The following is a 5,505-nucleotide window of genomic DNA, read 5'->3' as shown; positions in this document are numbered from 1 at the left end:
TTGTTTTCAGTTTGTGGCTATTATGCATGAAGATGCTCTTAATATTCATATACAAGTCTCCTATGGACATATGATTTTGTTTCTTTTGGTTAAATACCTAGGAATCGATTATTGGGTCATATGTTAAGTTGATGCTTATAATACTGCCACCTGTTTGCAAGAAGGGCTATACTATTTTAAATTCCCACCAGTAATGTATGAGATTCCAGTTTCTCTTTACTCTGCATCTTCACTGTTTAACTGCTTGTTATCGTCAGTGTGGTCGTTGTTCTTCTTGTTATTGTTTTTATTTTAATTTTAACCTTTCAAATCAGTGTATTATGGTGTCTCACTGTGGTTTTGTTTGTATTTCCCTAATGACTAAATATATTGAGAATTACCCATGTGTTTTGTGTATCATTGTCTATCTTTTATGTCCAAGTTTTTGTTCCTTGGTATTTCTATTTTTACATTTATTTCTTTTCTTTTATTTCTTTCAGTATGTGGCTTGCCTTTTCATTTTATTAATAATATCTTTTGAAGGGTAGAAGGTTTTCATTTTGATGAAGTTAAATTTATTATTTTTAAAAATAAGGTAAGGATTTTCTGTGTGCTGTGTAAGAAATATTTACATGTCCATTTATAAAAGCAGATGATTTCCCTAGAAATTTTTTAGAGTTAGAGCTCATGCTTAGGACTTTTTTTAAGTTAATATTTGCTTTCAGTGAGAGGTATGAATTTCGAGTTTAATATTTTTCTTTTTCATATGAATATCCATTTGTTTCAGCATTATTATTTGAAATGACCATTCTTTCTTTATTGAATTAAATTGGCATCTTTGTCAAAATTCAATTGACCATATGTGTGTGGATCTCTTTTTGAACTCCTACTTCATTTTCATTGAGCTGAGTGTAAAATATACCATAAATTTGCTAATAAATAAGATACCAAGTTAGATCATTTTCCCTTACCAATTTCCGATTTTAAAAAAATATTCTCCACAATTTGAACTTCAACAACCACAGATTCACCAATATTTCCATTGATAAATTATTAAATTATTATGTGTACATATGTGTGTATACTACTTTCCATTTGCATTGTCAATTTTTAATCATGGTTCATTATTATATATCACTTAACTAGCATACACTTAATCTACTGAAAGAGTTTCCTAAGAGATTCCTTTTACCACACACCTAACAATCTTCCTCTCCATGCTACTAGTTCTATCTAGAAACCAAATATAATCATATATATTCATTATTTAAAGTACACATTGCTTTCTGATGGCTTAAATTAAAAAAAAAATCTGTAAATGTCATGATACATTTCTTGGAAAAAATACAAGAAAATAAAATCAAACAAAAAATTTAACCTGATAAAAATTTATGTACTATACAATTATACATAATGTTGGAACACTAAACTCAAGTAATTATTACTATCGTTGCTTATATTTATCACAATTCTGGAAGACTTATTCATTAAAAATAGTAATAGATATATAAATATGGGAAGAATATCACAAAATCATCATAATATTAACATAAAGTTAACCTATAGAAGACATTAGAATCATTATGAAAACTATGATTGAGTTATATGAAATCACTGATTTAGGTCACATATGAAGAAATTTCTACATACCAGGGTGTAAACTTAGCAGATAGCAATGAAACAGAAAAGCATAGTTTTGCTCTCATGACTATTAGTGTCTAGAGGGTAGGACAAACATTAAACTCCCAAGAAATTTATTTGATATAATTGAGATAAGGAAGAGAAATAGGAGGGTGATATAAAAATTGAGTCTTTAAATATGCAAAGCAGTTGGTATAAAATTCACAATGATGATGAACAATGAGTAACTAAGAATTAGCAAGAGTGGTCAGAGTTAATTTAAAATTCAGTCACAATTATTCCAAAAAGTAAGAGCTATTTTCAAAAGGTAAAAGAGACCAAACATGTTAATTGACGAAGAAATAACAAATAAGATTAATTTGCATTTGAATGTGGTTGTAAAATAAATGTTCAGTAATCTATTTATTTCCATTATGTTGACAATAAGTAAGTATATAAAATGGAGAGAAAATCTCATCTATAATGATATATGTGTATTAACATAAACCATGTATGAATAATTCAATTAGGAAATCTTCAGAATACAAATGAAGAAAATGATGGGAATTTATTGAGGAACATAAAACAAATGTAAATAAAAACAATATAAGACAACGTGGGTGAACCTTAAGTGCATCGGGGTAAGTGCAATAAGCCAGTCACAGACAATGCTCTATGATACACTTATGTGAAGTATCTAAAATGGTCAAAAATATAGAAGCAAAGAATAGAATGGTGGTTGCCCAGGGCTGGGAGAAGGGGGAAATGAGGAGTTACTAATCAATGGGAATAAAATTTCAATTATGCAGGATGAATATAATTTCTAGATATCTGCTGTGCAACATTCTGCCTACAGATAACAATACTGTGTTATACACTTAAAACTCTGTTAAGAGGGTAGGTCTCATTTAAGTGTCCTTACATAACTAACTAACTAACTAACTAACTAACTAAATAAATAAATAAATAAATAAAGTGGTTGGAAAGGAAGACATGAATCAGTCATTATGTGTACACAGAAAACCCAAACGAATGAAAAAATTATTAGAATAAGAGAGTTCTAAAAGGGTCATGGCTGCAAAAATATATAAAATAGCCAATTGCATTTCTACTCTCAAGCATGGTTAGCAAATGTAATTTTTACCATGATACTATTTACAATAGCATCAAAAACTATAAAGTAGATAGGGATGGATCTAATAACAGACATATAAGATCTTTTTTTTAAAAAGTGAAGATGCAACTTATTCCAATGTGCAAGGATTTATTATTGTAAAGGTGCTAATTTTCTTCAAATTAACCATACAAGCAGCTCAATGACAAATAAAATCGCAATGATATTTTCAAAATCGATAGGTGGCTGGATAGATAGGTGATAGATAGATAGATAGATAGATTAAATAATGAATGAATAGAGACTTGCATTACTGTAGATTCTTCTGTGATGGCTGACTGATTCAAAACAAATTACTGACACCAATTTCTTTATCTGTTTTGAGTGTAAAGTCTGAGAACGTGCTTGTAGTTAGAAGTTGCCATATGATACACTTCTGTCAGGGAAAAAAATTCCACTTATTTTGTTCTTGTTATTTGACAAGGGCAAATATACATGATATTTGAATTCAGAAGACAATAAATCAAACTGGTCAAAATTATTTCAAAACCATAAAGATCTAAAGGATGGAGAATAAGCAAGCATAGTTTCAAAAGGCAATTAATGAAAGAATAAAACTAAAGGGCAATGTAATAGTTAAAAGTGTAATAGTTATAATAAATCCAAAGTAAAATAACATGTAGGTGTACTTCTCACCCATAACATTGGCAAAAAAATTTAAAAACTGTCAACTCCTGCCAGAGACTTGAGTAAACTGAGACTGACGTGCAAGGAATATTGTCGGAACTGTCACCTCCTACAATCTGTGAGGAAGGTAACTTGGTCATATCCATTTGTAAAAATATATAAACCCCAAAGACATACATTATAGAAAACACCCACATGTGAGAATTCATGTTCAAATATGCTTACTTTTCGTACTAACCAAAAAAAATTATCAAAACCATATATACAGCTGAAAAAACTTAAATGCCCATAAAAAAATACAGATGGATATACTGTATATCTACATAACTGAAAAAAATGTAACCACTAAAGGTAATTATTTCAATCTGTATTGACTTTAGAGGAATATCCAGGATATTTCCTTAATTGGGAAAAAAGACTCAAGATTTATATAGTAGGGTTTTAATTTTGTGAAACAAATGACAGAAAAGAATACAGATAGACTCTAAATAACAGATAGATAACACACACACACACACAAAGACAAATGTGTATTTTATGAGCATTGAGAAAGGGAAGTATATCCACCAGGCTGTTTAAAATGAGAATGAAAGAAGAGAATGTTATAAAAAGAGAAAGATACTAGAGCTCAGAGAGGCCCTCAAATCTTTGTTATGTGAACCCATTTTGTTTGTCACTGCACACAAATTTTTTAATATGAAAAAATTACAGAATTTTGCTACATAATAAACTGGATACACTGATATCCCACATACTGCCCCTCATTCATTGATAGTTTCTTACCTCACTCATTTCCCTCTCTTTCCCTCTCTAGTCACCATATTGCTTTCTCTGGCGTCCACTTGCTCTTTCTAATACTCTGGTTTAAATCTTCTGAACGTTTCAAACGTTCTTTTCTTTACCATTTTCCATCAGCAAATGTGTCATCACTGACTGCGATACCACACCTGAAGTCTTGACAGCCGTTTGCCTAAGAGGCGACTCTAGTCCCACCAGCACATGAAATATGAACCCTATCCGAGTATCCTACCCTCCCAAAAAATCTTCAACACTTAAAAGACTTTTTAAAAAACCATGTTCTCCAAGTTGTTGGCTCCTACATTTCCATGGTAGTCTCAGACAGAGCCCAAACTCTGGCTAATCCAACAACCCACCTACTCCACCCCATCACACGGGTGCCTTACCAACCAGGGCTGGAAACAAGCCTGCAAACTTGTTGAATGGTCTCACTTTAAATTTAAGCCATGAACCTCCTAATCGACATGAAACATGCTCTTAAACAGTGCTTCTCCATCTTTAATGTGCACAGATAATTGGCTGAAGAACTTACCACAAGGCAGATTCTGGTTTGATGGGTCTGGGCTGGGCCTTGGGTTTCCGCATTTCTAACAGGTGCCCAGGTGTTGCTGATGCTGCTGATCCTGCAATTAAAATACCACTCCCCTTTGCTGGTTACCACTATCTTTTCATGGCATGCTGGCTCTCTCACTCTTTAATGTGATCACTTAAAACCTACACAAAGCCCCAACTCCATGCTCACACATTTGCTAAGTGTGTTTGTTGGGCTCCTACGCAGTCCCAGACCGTGTTCTAGTTGTAGAGGGTATACTGAAGAGTAAAACAGACGCAACTTGATATTACCTCATTTACTTACTTCTGTTTGTCTTTGTGATAAATAGAAATTAATTTGGGATAATTCTTTTTATGATTAGAGAGGGTGGAAGAGTTCTGGCTTGAAAAGGTAAAACTATGAAGCATCTATACTAGCCTTCTCATTTAAACATCACCTGCTCTAAAATGCTGTTACCAAATGCTAACAGGATAAGAAGGTGAACACTGAGTAGGAAAATTTTTGTATACATATTTTTTAGACTTTACTATATCTTCACAATTATTTTAATCTTTATATGGCTTCTATGACTGGACTAGATTCTTGTACTTGTCAGCTTGAAGTTTATATTCTAGTTGAGTATGGAGCAGTTTCTCTTCATATCTGCAGTTTGCTAAGACGCTCTCAAACAATGGAAGTAAAGTTTCTCAAAGCAAAGGATTTCGTTATCCTAAACATATTAACAAAGGTATTTTCGTTAATACGTAAAGGTATT

Source organism: Equus quagga, chromosome 9, assembly GCF_021613505.1.
Source record: "Equus quagga isolate Etosha38 chromosome 9, UCLA_HA_Equagga_1.0, whole genome shotgun sequence".
NCBI classification, from domain to species: Eukaryota; Metazoa; Chordata; class Mammalia; order Perissodactyla; family Equidae; genus Equus; species Equus quagga.
The sequence above is the reverse complement of the archived record's forward strand: the minus strand, read 5'-3'. Positions refer to the sequence as shown.